This window comes from Ambystoma mexicanum, chromosome 6q (genome assembly GCF_040938575.1).
Source record: "Ambystoma mexicanum isolate Mex_15411 chromosome 6q, UKY_AmexF1_1, whole genome shotgun sequence".
Lineage (NCBI taxonomy): Eukaryota > Metazoa > Chordata > Amphibia > Caudata > Ambystomatidae > Ambystoma > Ambystoma mexicanum.
In genome coordinates this window covers 1097384607-1097403388 of record NC_090937.1, presented here as the reverse complement: position 1 = coordinate 1097403388, position 18782 = coordinate 1097384607, and positions in this window count along the sequence as shown.

Here is an 18782-nt window from a genome sequence, read left to right as displayed (position 1 = left end):
TTACATACCTTCCTTTGAGGTGTTTAAGTGAATTGTATATATTTCTACAAACCAAATGCGACTGTATATATGTTTGATAACTGAGTGTTGTGTGATAATATGACCTGTTTGATTCATTGTTCTAGTGTGTTTTGGACCTATAATAAACAGAGTATTTTTGTATTTACCTGTCTAAGTGGAATTATGGTGTGCTTCAGTGTGTGGACTCATTGTGGACACCTCCCCACACTCACTCACTCCTGAGACTAAGCCTTGACCACTCTCCACGCTTACCTTGATTGGGTTTGGCTAACCTCTCAGAGTTCCCCTGTTCACTATATCTAGGGTGGCCTGCTGCAATTTGTCCACCGGGCCAGATTTTAGAAATCCATGTTAACAGCATATGAGGCTGTAACAATCAAAGTTGCACTTGTCATATGAGGTACACCTGGGCACTCGTTGGCTATCCCTGGCTTATTGGCTGACTGCTGGTTGGTGTATTCAGTTGCACCAGGGCAACTAAGCCTGCACGTGCCATGTGATAGCAGGAATTCACCATTAGAGGCTGCCCCTTATGGCAGGAATGTAACATGTGAGGTTGTCCTTGGGGATATGGTGCAAGTGGCTTTAAATAAGGCCAGATGTATTGACTTTATGAATGATTGTTTCTCTTGTCCTTTATACAAACTGATAAGATACAGATACACAGAAGACTGCACATGACTCATATGAACAAGACACCGATGTTTGCCTCATTGACTGATCCACATGTTTTTTCAACCCGTTTTTAAGGCAGGCACAAAAAAATAAATAAATTCGATCAGCTTATCCTTACCACTAAGTTGACACAGTCCATGTCAAAATACTTCCAACTCAAAGAGCGCCCCGTCCGCCAAAATACAAAAGAGTGTCTAAATATTGGCCTCCTGTCAAATACATCTTACTGATGAAAATTCCAGGCAACCAGTTTCAAATGCTTTCTCCAGATGTGCGATATGGGTCGTTAGACTATGCATGTGCAGTGTACAAACAGGGAATTGCTCCTGACAATAATATCAATCAAAACTGGCAGACCACATTAGATACCACCATGCGGCACCAATATGCAACTGGAGTCAATTGAAATGATCTCCATAGCAGCTCTGCAGATGTCCGAAATCCATATGTGAGCAACTGGATACAGTAGAACACATCTGCACCCAGCCAACTCGAATTTCAGCTGGGGTTCTCGCAATCAAAAAATATTCAGCTTAATTTCTTTCTCGACCTATGCAAATCAGAGACAATTAAAATGAGTACATATCATTTATACATGACTGCAACTTTTTTTGTATTTTTTTTTGCTTGAGTAAAAAAAACAGAGGGCGTGTTTTACAAAAGTGTTCTACAATGACACAATCCGATTGAAAAGCTCTGTGTAAATCAGGACCTTTATGAACGAATGACACGCATATTTTATATTTTAAGGCGGCGTGTTAAGGTCCAAACCCCACCCTGCATCATTACTGCTCCTTCTTTTGAAATAGATATGTGCACTAATTACTGTTGGCACTTGCAGTGCCTGGTGTCTTGGTTGACCTATGCCCCTATACATCACACCACCTGACCCTCTTTCGGCATACCCACTGTCGCGTGTCTTATGCATGCTTTTATAAACATGCATGCTCTTTATCCCAAAGGCTGGCTTAACACAAGTCCCACTTGCAACATTCCACAATGTGTTGACAAAACATTACCTGATGAGGACTCAAAGTAGCTGCTGTGTGAGTACTGATTGCGGGCATCCTGCCTAAAACCATTCCATGACCAGCTGTGACCTGCGGCTGCCACGCAGTGCCCTCCTGAAGAAAATCGCTGAATTTCTAACGAGTTCTTGGTGAAGGGAGGATAGCTCAGTGGCAACGCGTTTCCCCTGAGCTATCCTCGGAGCTATCCTCCCTTTGAAATAAGACCAGCTGATCAACACTGGTACGATTCCTGGAACGGCTTTAAATCGACCTCGGGTGCTAAGGGCGATAAATGCAGGATACAAATGAACAAGGCCCAGTGTGATCCTTTCCTTGTTCCGCCTTGAGACGCATGGGCGCATTACAAATGAACAATTAAATAAATAAAAATGTGAAGTAAAATTGATTGAAGACACTACGACAAGGCACGCCTCTTCCCTTTTCCTTTCCTCTGTAGACGGTCAGCGGGGGCACGATACACTAACAACGATACACTAATTTGCAGACAAACCACGGCCCTTGAATCCACCACGGTGGTGATTTGCTGCAGTATGAATGATTTCTAACACAAAATAACAATGAACAAACACTATGTTCACGATTCACTTTTGCAACAGATCTTTACTTTTTTCTAACTTTGCCTCTCAAGTCCGTATCCAAGTAAGAAAACACTATCAAAGGAAAGACTCTTTTTCACACGTGAAAAGATACATAAAACATGATCAACTCGTTGACTGTCAATTGAAGTTGGACTTGTACGCGAAACAGTCTATTAAAAATATAACACAATTATGAATGATGATTTATGATCCCAATTCTGTTCTTTCAAAATGCAAGTCATACTTCTGCTACAGTCGCTGTCAACAATAACCACGATGTATGTTTCCTTTCGTTTTCTTTACTTAAAGGGCGCAATTTTAGGGTGGACCAAGGGTGTTTTTGCCCCCCCAACTTTCATTGTACTCCATTTTGTTCCACTCATTTGGCAGGGGCCACTTCCATTTAGATCTCATGTCCCCCCAGCATTTTCAGCAAAGCTACTCCCCTGCTTTAGTTTATTAAAATAACTGGAGCATCTGATCCTACTTCTTACACCAACTGGTCCTGAGTAAGCCTGCTACTGACTCAAAAGATTGGTTCGAAACATTGTCGACGTTTTATTTCAAAACCGGGGCAAAAGTATTCCTTAATCATAAAGCGGGATGCAGCCATGCTGCGAAAACCTTCCCCTCTTTCCTGTCCTCTTACTCCGCCTACACTCATGCCATCTTTTTGAGCATGCACGGTTTCCACATGCGGGGCACTATACGCAGCGGACTTCCATGGTGGTGATTCGGCACAATACAAGAGTACAGTAATGTACCATAACATAAAGACAAACCCTCCCCAAAAAAGAGAATACCGGCACCAGAGATTTCCCGGTAGTCCTCTGCAACCTGAGCCTCTTTTATGTGGTAATCAATTTTATTTCCACATATTCTCATAGGAAAAGAGTTTGGCTTGCTGATAATGTGAAGTATAGGGCCACTTTGAACATTATTTCCAGGGCCTCTTTGGTTCCCAGTCCACCCTTACCGGCCACAGTTGTGTCACTGTATGCACTTTAAGTGTGTGTGTTCTGCACATAACCACCGATTGGACTACCAGAGCATCCAAGATCTCATATCATACAAAATGCATTATTGGGCGAGATAAAAATAAATATAATTTTTTAGGCCAGTATTACTAGCAATTATTTTCTTTTCTTTCAAAATGTTTACAACTGTTTTACAGGCGTCAGAATTCCGAGGCAGAGGGCACCTTCCCCACACCGGACTAGACTCACCACGCAGTGAGGAGGCTTACCTTGGGGTTCCAGGAACCTATGCTTTGCAAGTCTCCTCACACTGAGCTCGGCTGATGTCACAGCATTGATGATGCAGGAAAAGAGAAGCGTATGCTGGACTAACATGCGTCCCATGCCAGGAAAGGCAGTGCAGTCTCCAGTGGGCACATCTGGGGAATGCAAGCAAGCCCCATGCTCGCTGCTCTCTCCCTTAACTGAAAGAGGCATGCGTGCAGTGGATCCTCGCTCCACCGGGGGCCAGGATTAATCTGAGAATTCAGCAAATTCATTAGTTGATTGAAAAGCAAGCATGTTATGTAACCAGTCCTGCAACTCCTCTTAATGTGCTGTAGGAAATGGACGAAGAGGAAATAGCAAGCGGTAGCTTATCTACAAAGCAGAGCCGTTTTAAGGGTTTCTTTTTGGCTTTTTGCACAGGCATGTTTGGGTCCCCATACAGTGAACATTTGCATTGTTATATCTTGGTAGAAATGGCACATCTCTAAAGTGCTTCTGGTGGCCACTAGACAAATCTTGCGTGTCTGGAAAACAAGGAAAAAGCCATGTGTTGAAGAGTGGCTATTGCATGTGCAGCTCCTTTCCCGTTTTGAGAAGATCAAATTTAGTAAATTGCATAGAGATGAAGTGTATAATGAACAATGGAGTGTTTTTAATGAATTATATGCTTAATATTTGACCAGAGTTAGGTTTGCTTATGTTTAATTTCTTTAAGATGGGGTGGGTTGGGGTGAGGGATAGGTGTTTTGTTGTGTCTTGTGTCTTGTGTTGGTGTGTGTATTATTGGTACGCTTGACAATATTTTATCAAAGATTTATTTGTCATTCTAAACTTTTGCGAATATTCTTCTTATTGTCTATGCATTTAGTGTTATACTGATTACAAATGTATGGTTCTGATGACATAGTATTGATTTATTATCCTACTGTATAATGTTTGTTATTAATTTGTGGATTTTTTCCTAAAATTAAAATAAAGAGATAACAAAACAAAAAAAGGGCAAATCTCCATGACCCATTTCCAAAGGGAACACTGAAAGAAGTTGACTGGGAGGGTAAGGCAGCGGACTCATAACAGACACACTTTGAAATAATGATACTCTTTAGAAACAATTTGTTCCCAAGACATCTGCCTCTACAAACACTCACGTAAATAACACAGTATTACAGATACTAACATGCATTTCAAAGCTAAGGCTATAATGGCTTTGGTTAGCTGGTACCTGAAACTATCTTATTGTTGTCATATAGTACGGTCTACAATGCTGCAAACATAATTATATTTAATCATTATACACGTGCTTCACTGCCTCTTTCCCAAAATCAACTGTTACCAGGTTCATTAGAGCGAATGTTAGCAGGCACAGTGCACATGTCACATTACTTGGGTCTGTTTTTCAGATGCTCTCCGGTGAGAGGTTCAGAAGACCAGAGCCGTAGGGTGTGCATGGGGTGGCCCCCGGGCAGGTCCGAACTCTTCAGTAATGTGACAGAGCAGTCTGGCCATACTCTTAGGAAGCGGGAAGACAGCTATCAGGGAACAGTTAGCTCCAGACAACTACACAACACAATAATCCACAAAGTTTAAACTCAAAAATGTGTAGGGCCTCATGCCAAGTTTGGTAGAAATCTGGTGGTGTATCTGTGGAATTACTACCAAACTCGTTTTCCTTACCGCCACTCTGTCCCGTCGCATTACCATGGTTTTATATTAGACTATCGAGAGGTTGGGTTGACATGTGCACCTCCATGGATTTATTATTGTAATCCAAATAGATTTCGGTACATTCCAATCATTCTGAGTTGATATGTTTGTTCATCATTATTGTTTCATAAAATAAAAGTTGTACTCAGGTATCATTTTGTATTCATTTAATCATCATTAATGTATGTGGACCTTATGTATTGTGTAAACCCCCACAAGTGTTTCACCACTTTTCTCTAGCAGTTCAGCAGGAGGATTTACTTAGAGTATCAATTGGGCAAATAATTATTTTGCACTTACAACTGATTTTTCTTCAACTGATATGCAAATCGCTTGTAATTCATTCAATTTTTCTTTAGAAATTGGAACTAGAAATGATAGTCCAGTTATAAGTCAAAAGCCACACCGATCCACAAGGATTATTATCACCAATGGATTATGACTGGTTCTATAGTGGTGAAAATCCCCATTTTTGGATCCTGTGGACTACCTTGGAATGTTTTCACTGGATGTACTGTGAGTGGTAAGTCTATGTGGTAAATCGACAGAGTTTTGGGGACAAAGTGGAGGCTCCACTCCTGGGAAAAAGCTGGATGTACGTACACCACTTTACCCACAAACCCATAGTATGGCGGTGTGTAATGTGGTGATAAAGTGGCGGTGACAAAATACCACCACCATATTCATATTGAGGCCCATAATCTTTGTTAGAAAATCATGTAGCAGTTAACACACATTAAGGTAAGTACTTTAGGTTCAGTTACAGTATACTTAAAATCATACATCGCTGTTAAAAAAATGACACTGGATCATAATGTTTTATCCAACTATCGGCCAATAGCCGGCCTGTTATGGCCTGCCAAAATCTTAGGTGGCGTGGGTCTCAGATGTAGCTTTGAAGTGGTTTGTGTCTTTCTTGACCAACCATACTCAGCAGGTGAAAATGGCGGCCTATCTTTCCAATGCTATCCCTGTGGAATGTGGGGTGCCTCAAGGGTCCTCACTGTCACCATTATTGTTGAATGTCTACATTTGTAGATTGCTGAGTTCTCTGAATTTGGTCTGTCGTACCACTCATATGCCGACGATACACAGATCTATGTAAGACTTAACAACCTTGGGAAGCAATAGATCGAGTCCTGGCATGTGCCAATAAAATCAAAGATTGGATGCTGGCAAGTAAACTTCAGCGAAACCCCTCGAAGAGAGAAGTCATCGTGCTTGGTCCTAAGAGACGGGTACAAAATACTGTCCAGTGTACTGCCTGTCCCTCACTTTTTGGTGTCTCTACCCAATTCTCAGACAAAGTGAAGAACCTGGGCTACATCTGGCAGTCACATATGGACTGGAGTGCCCAGATTAGCCAAACAGTCAAATCCATATATTATCAATTGAGAGTCATAAAACCTGTTGTAACACTTATTGCTGAGAAGGATCGCTCAATTGTAATAGGCATACTTACCAATGCCAGGTTAGACTATAGTAATGCTCTTTTTATGGGGCCATAACAATTTCAGGTTGGACAGTACTCTGCGGTTAGGCACATTTTTCCATTACCTACAAAGACTGGTATCTCACAACATTGGAGAAATCTCCACTGGCTTCCAGTTCAGCAAATAATTTTATTTTGTTTAAGGTGCTCTGCCTGGTTTTCAAATGCATCCATGGGCTGGCACCAGCTTGCCTGACTACAAACATCCAGGTGTACTGTCCTCAACGACAGCTTCGTTCAAAGGATCAGCACCTTTTGCAAGTTCCACTGACAAGAACAACTACTTTGGGTGAAAGGCGGTCCTCCTCTTTTGGTACCCGGTCCTGGAATTCCCTTCCATTGGAACTCCGGGGGATCAATTCACTGATTGTCTTTAGGAAACAGTTAAAAACACATCTCTTTCTATAAAATGTCTCATCACCTGATAGACCTACGAAACAGATCACTGCAGTATTTACTTAATTCGTTATTTCATCAGTGCCTAGATGCAGTCGCTGCCTGGTCCCCTCAGGGTATGCACTCTACAAGTACCCAAATCAAATCAAATCTTAAAAAACAGTACAGAGATCCAGAAAATACCATACACCCACCTGGAACCAGTGGAAAAAGACAAATACACAACAGCACAATTCTGTCTACATTCAAAGGCTTTAAAAGGTAGATTGAGTTTTAGGGGGTCATTATGAGATAGGAGGTAACCATGCTGCTATTAGCGGCATGGCTACCCCCTTACCGGTTACAGGGTCCGGGTTCCTTGAATGAGGAATTACCGGGCCATTCCGACTTTGGAGCGCCCGGTAATTCCTCATTCAAGGAACCCGGACCCGGTACATCCCCATTCCCATTTGATCCCCCATAGGGCTCAATGGGAATGGGGGGCATGCTAACAACGGGCCTGTTAATAAGCATGCTGGGCTGCTCGTGGGACCCAGGCGTCCTTATCGGATCCCACAAGCAGAACTCGTAATGAGGCGGTAAGGGGTTGACGGCTCCGGCACCTTTACCGACGCCGTTAACCCCTTACCGCCAAGGTCGAGAATCTGGGTAGTTTGTAGAGAGTGCGGGTAGCAAAGTTGAGTACATTGTCTAGAGGGTGGAAGAAGTAGATACATGTTCATATTTTATGATATGTGCATCCTTTACATTGATACATAGTAGGACATTTGCATTGTATAGCAAGAGTTTGGATTAGCACCCGGGGGGAGTGCGGAGACAAGAAGAATAAGAGTAGTTTATTTATTTATTTATTTGTGCATTTGTAAAGCGAGCATAGCCCAAATGCATCTAGGCGCTGAGACTTAAGGAATTGGTTACAAGTTTTTGGAGCTTCATTAGATACATTTACATAAAAGGTACACATAGATACGTTACACAGTCAAAATGACATGCTTACTTAGAAACTGAAGATCACAACAATTACCATAGCTGGAGGCTAGGTATACATGGTGTTAGTCCTAGCGGCAGCGGAGGAATCAGCAAAAAGGCTGTGAACTGAGAGGCAGGGTGTCTGTTGTGTAAGGTCAATCCTAAAAAGTAGGGTTTTTAGATTTTTTCTGAATGACCAGATGGATGTGTCATTTCTAAGTTGTGTTAGGAGGGAGTTCCATAATTTTGCTGCTATTACCGGAAAGCTTGAGCCTCCCGCCTTCTGTCTTCTATATCTGAGTGTGATAAGCAAGTTGGTGTATGAGGACCGAGTAGGTCTGTTAGATTGGGTTTTGCTGATCTGGTTGCTAAAATAAACAGGAGCATTATTAGTGAGACATTTGTAGGTGAGCGTAAGAATTTTAAATGTAATCCTATCATGGACTGGGAGCCAATGGATATTCCGCCTAGTAGTTGAAACATGTTCTTTATTAGGAATATTCAGTGCCGCTGTGATGGCATTATTTTGTACAATTTGAAGTTTTTTGATATTTCTGGTACTAGTTCCAGCAAATAATGAGTTACAATAATCAATCCAAGGGAGTATCAAGGCTCTGGACAGCATGATGGAGTTGTCCGTAGAGAGGAACGGTCTACTGGCTCTTATCAATTTAGACGTATAGGAAGCAGGGGAGACAATGGCATTGACCTGTCTATTTAAAGTGAGGAAAAGTCAACGTAGACCCCGAGAGTTTTTATTTCATTGGCGACCGTGATATTGTTGCCATCAATGTTGAAAGATGTGTACTCTTGTGGGAGATTGATTAGCTTGGACTTGTTTCGAATTAGAATAAGCTCGGTGTTGTCATCGTTGAGACACAATTCATTGAGAGCCACCCAAGCCTGGATTGCGAGATAGATTTTGTTTTGGTTTTTGGTGTCTGTGTTATAAAATTCTGTAATCGGTATATCATTAGTTTTATGGTGGTATCCACCTGCCTGGTGACGGTGCCTATTGTTGTGGCGCCAAAGTTTCTATTACTTAATTCAATTTACCAATGTGTATGGTCGAGTTTACTTGGTAAGTGCTACTGTTGTCCCTTTTGAAGTGTTAGGTCTTCTGAGTACCAGGCTGGGGATGAATTAAATGCAACGATGTAAATGATGCACGTATGATAGAATATGAACATGTATGATGAATCAATCAAAAAACGTACAATATCGAAATCCCATTGTATAATGCATGGCACTGAACCTGAATTACAACCCTGACCACTTCACCTCACATACACCCAACACTGACCAACCTGGGCTCACCTTATATTCGTTACTTTGTGCGCATATTGTCAAAGAAGCACACAAATAATTAAATTACTATGCGTTTTTTGACAACATAGCCTTGACAAAGACCCTTGTGGGGTTGAAACACGTGTCGGCACATTGAACACCAATAAAGTCAGCTATGGGAGTTACCCACAAACAAGACTATTCTTTCATTTTCTAAAAACAAACAAAAAAAACGAAAGTTTCTTCATATCTGCAATTCAAAGCGCCGGTTTGACTGATTCCCACTACGAACATATACTTTGGGCAGAGCTATCACTCAATGTGCATCCATAGAAAATCCATTTGTGAGTCCTCAGAATTTGAACTAAGAGTCCTGCATGGAATCAGTGCTGGTGTGTTTACCCAAAATTGGAAAAAGGGGACTCCAAACACTGCCACCTACTGGAAACCTTAACTCAGGGTCATCTAGATCCAGGATGGTTCCTGGATCTAATAATCCCTTGATAAGCGGTACCTGTGCTGGACCACGCTCACAGATGGATGACAGCTGAGTGTTTTTATAGTTCACCATAGTGAGCACCAATCTCAGTGATTGCTTCCCCGTGGCAGACCCCTGAGGGCAATTGTACACTTCACAATACTGAGGGCGGGAACATGGGCAGATAAAAGGGGTAGATGGAATAGACCGACGTGGGAGTCTGCAGTGGGGGCATGAGGAGAGAGGCAATGCAGGGTAGGTCAGTGAGGAAAAAGGTGCTAAAGAGGAGTAAGCAGAGGTGTGGGAGGAGGAGAGGAACAGTTTGGCGGAGGATGATAGGCCATCAGAAGCACAAAAGCGTTCTCACTGCAGGATGTAGAAAACGATTATACACCAAAGATGAATAAATAAATAAGGCATATTTCAATAAACTTGACTCTTTAACTTTTGATAAACCGATCTCTAACCAGACAGAATGCAAATGCAACTCTCCATCTATTTTGGAGTGCACTTCCAATAACCCCTTTGCATTGACTATGCTTCTCGGACTGATGGGAGTTGTAGCCCAAAGCATCTTGAGAGCCAAAGGTTGCAGACCCCTGGTAAGGGGCAAAATAGGTACATGCCCTGAGCCACCCACCCCAAATGTAGGCCCCCACCCATTTTTCAATTTGGTACTGTCTGCAGATATAAAGGTATATTTGTCATGAAGGTGTTGGCTGTTCTGTTCCAGCATAATTTTCAACGTGCCAGTACAGGGAATCTTTAATAAATGACATGCCTAGAATGTCTTGGTTGGATCTCCAAACTACAGTAAGTCTCCAGCGCAGAGGTGTTCTGTGATTATATTCCATGCCCACTGTACGCTGGCGTTGAAAGATCACAAACTCAGGCCCGTATCCAAGCATCTAACCACAACAGCCTAAGAACTTGCATTGTAGCCCGCCCCTTGTCACAGAGAGCAACCACATAACTTCTCAGCATTCCATGCGTCTTTCCTGCAGGTACCAGCCCTGGCTGCCCAATCAGTGCCCTGGCAACATATTGGCGCAGATGGCGAGCCCTTGCCCAACTCTAGTCATTTACCCATCAGAACTATTATGTGGCCAAGTTGCTTTCCAGCATGTTCACCATTTTGTATCAGCCCCACCATCCTTAGCCACAGCCAGTACCTCTGACGTCTTGCTACCTAATCTTTGTGCCACAATCTAGCCTGACCTTCACCTTCCCAGAATACCATACAACACTGCTTGCATTTTAGAAAAAGCCACATACAGCTCTGAGTCACTCCCATTGCCTCCCATTATATCCATTGGTTTGGGGACTCCGAATCCTTCTAACATATGTCTGTTTCGCAGTTTATCAACTTCTCTGCCTAGTCTTTGATTTGATTGTATCTGTTACTTTGAAGTATGGAGCGACTACATTGCAGAGGTTCTCACTTCTCTATAAATCTGCATTTTTCAGTGCCACTCTTCTTGCATCTGTGGCGGGAAGCTGCATCTTGTCCTAATGCTCCTGGAATCATTATACACTTTTTGATTCATTTCTCAATATTTCTACATTTGGCCGTCACTGTATTTCTTTCCTTAGCTCTCACTTATTTGGTTGTTTGATGTTTGCCACCTTTCAGGCCTTTCTATTTCTTTCTTGATTTTCTCGATCGATGACCAAGTCTTGATCCCTCCTTTCCTTTTGTTGGCCTTTCAAATTTGCCTCTCCGCCTCTCAAATAGCAGATACCCCCATCATTGATATTTTTAAATATCATAAGTTATTCCTAATTACTCCTCTCCGTCCCCTGTGCTGCTGGTCAGTGAGGGTGGGAAAGGCTGTCAGGGGATATTAACCTGAAGTGAGCACAAGGCACCAAAAACTTTGCAGCCCTACAGAAGAAAGTAAGGAGGCTGGAAAGTGTGAGCTGAAAACTGCATGTGAAATGAAAGAGGATCAAAACAGATTCACTGGTTGTCCAGTTGAATCCTAAACTGAGAGGGAAGGGAGGCTTAGTTAAGATATTTTATGCACTATATGGTGTGAGCAAATTTACTGCAACATTGAGATTGCACAAGTTCCTTATAGTGTGTTGTTTAGGAAGGCCTTGGTTGATGGTACGTATGCAAAGATCCCATTGGTTCCAATGTTTGTATGATAAGAATGTACTCACTTTCGGTGCTTTGTGGGGACTGGCCTCCGAGCTATCCTGCTGAGGCTTCGCTAGGAGTGGAGTGGAAGCTGAGATGGAAAACTGGTGATGCTCTTTGATTCTGCTGTTCTCTGCCCCCTTGCTATTTACCTTATGCCTCTGTTAAGCAAGTGAGTGAGTCCCGGACACTGGCGGGAGGGGGGCTCCTGCCTGCCGTTGCATCTGTACCGCAAAGGGGGCACAGGCTTAACCATCCTCGTGGGTCCCAGCACCAGTTTTCACCCTGATGAGCTGCTGCCACCTCACTCCCCCAATGAAAAGTGTTACCAGAACAGAACATAATCTAAGGAGGTTGTCAATGTAGCAAGGTTGAGTGCCTCTGATCTAAGAAAAGGTGGAATCTCTAATTGCTCATCCTTTGTGCTAATGATTCACCTGATGAGTAGACGACACAGGTTAATCCTTCTGCCTGAGCCCCAACACCCATTAGCATCTCAACGAGCAGCTCCCAAGAAGCTTCCATCACTAATAGTGGCACCGGGAAGAAGCAGGGAGATTGGATGGGACATACTCCTACCGGGCTGCACCCGCCGCCACTATGGATCAAACTGGGAGACACTGCTCGGAATGATAATGGGTGTCGGGGTTCAGGCTGGAACGATTTCTCTGTACCCCCTTCTCCTCAGGTGATACGGCTTTGTACCCTATGTCATGAGCGTCTAAGGCACCTAATACACCCGTCTTACTTATTCTTCAATATGTATTAATTTTTGGGAGTACTACAAACGGAAACACTGTATGTGCGCCACAACAGCTGGCAGAGCAGTACCCTTTCTGGCTGCTTCACAGGACTAGAATATTGGACCTATGACGTAGAAAGCAGTAGGTGGTTAGGGGGGAAACTGAAAGGTTTAAAGAGGTCAGTACAGACTAATGGTCTACAGAAATATACAGAAATATACAATTGTGATCAGGAGGGAAAAGTGTAGAGCTTCACATCTGATGCTGCTTTATGTCTCTGGCCCCCCTTCCAGACATTGGAAGTGCTACTTAATCATGGTCTTGGAGCCCTGTGTGGTGAGAGCACTCTTGATTTTTTGTGTAGGATGTTCCAGTGTTAAGGAGCAAGGAGGCCGAGGGAGAAGAAGTGGGAGGCAGTGTGGGGGTGAGGGTGCAATAGAAAGTTTGAGCAGTGCCTGAGAGTGCATAGTGCAAGGACGAGTGTATTGCGATATGGAGTTAGCTAGATAAGCGGCAAGTCCCTAGATATGTTTTTAGATCTAGAGAAGGAGTTTGGAGAGGTGCCGGTGTCGCATGTACTGAGTCAGTGAGTAAATGTGGGTTAAGAACATGGGAGGTTGAAGAAAGCATGGGTGGTGAAGCTCAGTACAGTAGGACGTCCGATGAGGAGGCTGAAGAAGTAATCTAGCCTCCTGGGACAAGTGTTAACAGAAGGGTTTTCATGGTGCGATCATGCAGGCGCGTACAGGTTTTGTGGATGTTCATTAGGCTTAGCCTAGCCCCCATGGCAGTGGAGGAGTTCGATCTTGCAGTTTCAGGTCTCTTGCACAGAGAAACCACATGCTGCAAGCCTTCAGGGATGAGGTGAGGAGATAAGGGGGGAAAAGATACAGGAGCAAATGTAAGGGGAACTTATCAGAAGCCGGGCAAAGAGTCATTTCTGTTTTGGAACATTTAATCAGCAGGGGGCAGTCAGAGATGTAAGGATAGTTCGGGGGTGAATGACAGAAAGGAGAATACGATTTCTTTGTTATTAGCGAATAAGTGATTGAAGAAGCTGAATTAGGAGATGGGATTGCTGAAGGTGGAGGTGTACAGTGTGAAGGAATTTCAAGACCACTGATGATATCCCACGAGAGTGAGTGGCAAAGGTGGTGCTGGTATTCCAAGAGAAGGGGTGGTCAGACAAGTTGAAGTTGATCCAATCAAGGGCAGTGTCCTGGTAGATAAATTAAGAGAGTAAACACAAGAAAAAGGCAGGATTAACGAAGTCAAACATGGCGGAGAGATGGAGAAGAATGAGGACTGAAAACCGTTTAGATGGCTGAGTAATACCGAGAACGTTGGCGATGAGGGGGAGTGCTATTTCAGTAGAGTCCTTGCTGTGAAATCCAAATTGGAGGAGGAGACAGAGTCCATTAAGTTTCAAGTAGGCTGTTCTATGGTTAATCACTGCAATGTAGGATAATAGAGGAGAATGGAAGCAGGTTAATGGTGTGTTGAATTATTAGCCTTAGTAGCCATCTTGGGCTGGACGAATAGGCATGGACAAAGCATTTGTTTTGGAAGCAAGACAACACAGAGCATAGGTTAGAATCCCTATCCCGTGCTTCAAGACTGGTCCCTTGTGTTAAGCACGTTAAAACATATTAATTAATTAATTGAAGCAAGCTGGGATGGTCACGGTGGGAAGCAATAGGATGAAGAGAGGAGAAATAAAGTAGCATGTGAAGTGTACCAGATCCTTAAATGTCTGTAGTGCGAATGGGTCCATGGGACCACAGGATGTGTTACTAGAATGGCGAATGGTTGGCAAACTGGCTGAGGCTGTAGACACCCATTGGAACAAGCTAGCGCTCACCTTGCGAGTTGACCCCTCCTACCTTTTGTTCTGCAAGAACCTCCCAAGACTCACCTGTTTTGTTAATCTGTTTTAACCCTTCTTACTTGCTTCTTCTCTACTCTGCCAGGCTCACATTTCCTATAACTACCTCCTAGATGCCAGCAGACTTTGTGCACTCCTATAAATTAAAAAATAAATAAATAAATAAATAAATAAATACATAGACAGTGGGTGATATGGAGAAGGAGTCATGGGGAGGAAGATAAAATAGAGCAGTACGGTTTTCCGTAAGCAGAGAGTGAGGACATGCACTAGCAATAAGGGGTTGGCAGCATGGAGCATGGCTTGCAATGGAGGAGAATGTTTTCCAGGATGGGTGAAAAGAGACAAAAGGGAGTTTGATGTAGTAGCGGGATTTAGCAGAGTCAAGAACAGTGGAGAGAGTAGGAAGGGATTAATTCTGGGAGGCAAAAAAGAGGCATTGCAAGATTTACACCACTAAAGCAGGTGGATGTGCGTGGCCATTCTTAGCTGTCAGATCAGTGAGGCGATCAACGGATGGGATCGAGGAGAATAATGGTCTTAAAATGAGTGACTTATTAGATTAAGATGACCTACTCAGTAGGATTGATGAGTGAAGCAAGAGCTTGGAGTGATGACCTGAACCCGGCACGATAAGACATTCATGGGTCAGGTTTGAAATTGTGTTTGATGATAGAGAAATGGGTGCAACTGATTGTGGAGGGGGAGACCAAGATGGAAAAGTGTAGGATGAGAAGTTAGAATGAGGGGATCAATGTAGTGTACAGAATTGTTGAGGGAGGAAGAAAGGAAGAGGGAGGAAGAAAGTGAGAGTTTCCAAGATTGTGACTCTGTGGCTTGTGGAAGTCAGTTATGAGGTGGTCAGAAAGGATAGACTGGTGACGTGGACAGTTAGACTTGAGTAACTTCAGAGCGTTAAGGCCCTGATGTTAATAATTAAGGGTCTGAGGGTCAGGATCGCAAGGGAAGGAATACAATAGGTGAGGATAATAGTAAGTGGGGTTTCGTTGAACTGCATTTTGTTTAAAGGATTAAGGGAGAAAGTCCGACGTGTTAAAGGCGGGGGATGGTGTGGCACATCCCATTATGAGGCATACCCCGCTACCTCTCATGGCCATACCAGATGAGTGGGGGAAGGTAGCATTTTTGGTCTGCAGAGCTGCACGTGCTGTAGTGCTGTGAGTGGTAATCCATGCTTTTATAATGGCCTTTACAGTTCCATCGGAGTGATATGGGTGAAAATGGTCAGTAAGAGGTCGGTTTTATTGCGCATGGATTTGGCAGCCCAGAGCCTAGTAGTGAAGGCCTCCATTGCCCTGTTGCCTCAGCTCCTCATATAGATATGTATGCCCGTTTTCCTTTTCAGCACATGGCATGTATTTCTCCACTTATGCAGACCCCTTCCGCCATACCAAAGAGTAGTTCCTGCCGTGCATGCAGCGCAACGTGCTGTGCGCACAAGGGCGGATGCATGAATAATACGGCTCCAGATATTCATAAGCTTCACTTCCTTGGGAGTTTTTGGGGGTGAGCTAGATCAGAACAGGGCAACTCCTTGCAAATATCCACAGTTATCCGACCACTCAAAGTAAGCATGCACTGACATAGGTGTGCGCGGCGCGCTTGGTTTGATTTTGGCAGCATTTGTGTGGGTAGTAATTACCATTCAGAGAACATTATTTTCAGGCAAAAGATAAATCTTGATTAACTGTTGATTCTTTCCAAATCCTGTGAGACACATCAGGCAACAATAACTGCCTAATCTCCTGAATTTTTACCTACGACATGTGGAACGTGCACCTAGCTTGCACATGACTCTTTGTAAATACCATACGTGATTTTAACTCATAACTACATATAGGTGTAACTGCCACCTGGGAAATAACTCTGACCAAAGAACATAAGATAGTTCCTTTCATTTTTTTCCGCACACATATGTGAATACCATGAGGATGCTCAATGGGACTGAGTGTAAATGGGAGTGAAAGGGGAGTGGTGGACAAGCCAAATGGGTCCATTTACATGTACATATTTGGGTTACACATGTTTTTGCCATATGTCACTTTCACCTTTTACCTTGTTGGCTCCCTCAACTATAAACTATTAAAATGTTCTACTTCGACCTCAAATAACTATTATTTCAGTTGTGTATATCTCCTCAGCCACTCCAGCAACCACTTGCCAGTGATAATGGTCACACACTCCAACTGTGCATGGCTTATTTACACCTTCTGATGCACAACTATCTGAATCACTAGCTCGGATTTGCGGAGGAAGTTCTGGACATCTCGGTTTGTCCGAATTGGTCTGAATTCCAGAGATTCCGAATTTGGCCAAATAAGTTCGCCCGGCTTACTATTACCACAGAGAACCATTAGCACGCCCTGCAGTGGGCTTTGCTGCAAGTCATTTCACTTGCATCTCTGAGACCTGATCTGACCTTACTCTCAAAGAAAGTTTATACCACAGAGGTAATGACCCGATCCGCGGGGAGCCTATCACACAGTGCCAAATTGTCCTCACTCTACACAAATCGTTTCCTCTGACAGCAATTGAACCCCATTAAGGCTGCAAAGGGGTGAAACTGTGGCCATCTGATTACATAGATCTTGCGCAGCATCTCGAGATGGTCCTGGCCCTCAGCAATGGTATCTCTAGAAAGTGTGCCCAGCATTTCCAGCAACGCGGGTTAACATTCCAGATCTTGGAAATGTAACACAGGCTTTAATTTGAATGCTTCATTCGTGGCAGCAGAATTATTTATTTAATTCTGTAGAATTACATTCATCAGATGCTTGCCAGCGGTACATTAAGGGCCATTATACGAAATGTTTGTCTTTAATGACATTTACATTTTAAAAATAATTACTTTACTGGAATTAAATCATATGCAAAGCGTATTTTACATCATATAAATTGACAACATAGAGGCGACTCCACACACACACACACACACACACACACACACTCTCTCTCTCTCTCTCTCTCTCTCTCTCTCTCTCCGAACTTTGCGGGACCGGTAAGTCCCCATTGAAAATGTCAATCCCCATTCCCATTTGAGCCCCCATAGGGCTCAATGGGAATAGGGAGGATGCTAATAACGGTACCGTAAATTACCGTTATTAGCTCTGAAGTCCCTTTGCAGATCCCATCCGTAACGCCTGGTAAAAGCAGACGTTAAGGACGGGGCCACAAAGGGACCTCGTAGTAGGGCGCAAAGGGTTTACCATTTATACACGTGTACACACACACACTCTACATTATTCAATCACAAAAAAATCAATCGGCACCAAATAGTCAACCACCCCAATCAATTACCAACAAACAAGCTAACAACCCACTGTTCAACCACATGCACAATCAATAAGCAACAATTGCTCAAAAACCCCTTCATCCACTCACACAATCGGCAACAAATAGTCAACCACCCCAATCAATTGTCAACATGCAAGCAAGCAAACCACCAGCAACCAAACACACATCCACTTACACACAGAAGCGCTTAAAAGAAAGAGAGAACAGTAAAGTGTCTTACAACACCGAGGATCACAGCCAACACAAACGTGAATGGCAAGCGAGAGTAGTCACAATGTAAGGCATGCTGATATGGGATAATTATGCCCATGATCACATGGGAAGTACAAAGGTTAATAAGAAGATATAAAAATGGGAAACTACACCAAGCATACCTTTCAAACCAGAAAATACCAAGTTATTACTGCAACAAAAATAAAATGGTATGTGCTGCAGTCAAAGATGCCGAGAATACGACTGCGTGAACACTGGCATGCAACATGCAAAAGGAAAGCCACATACTAAAATCCAGTGGCACAGGATGAAAAATAAAAACAAGGGATTTGCAGACCTTCACTCACGACAATCATGGGATTCTCACCCATCTACCCAGAACACCAAGGGATTTGCACCTATTCCCTCTCTAAAATCATGGGATTCAAACCCATTACCCAGAAAACCAAGGGATTTTGCCCCATTCCCTCTGGAAAAGCATGGGATTCATGCCCCTTCATAGCCAACTGTAGCACCTCATGCGTGGTAGGTCACAATACAAAATGAAAAGGAAACCTTACTTATGCAAGGCTGTTTGGGACATAATTCAAGATCCATACTTGTTCACT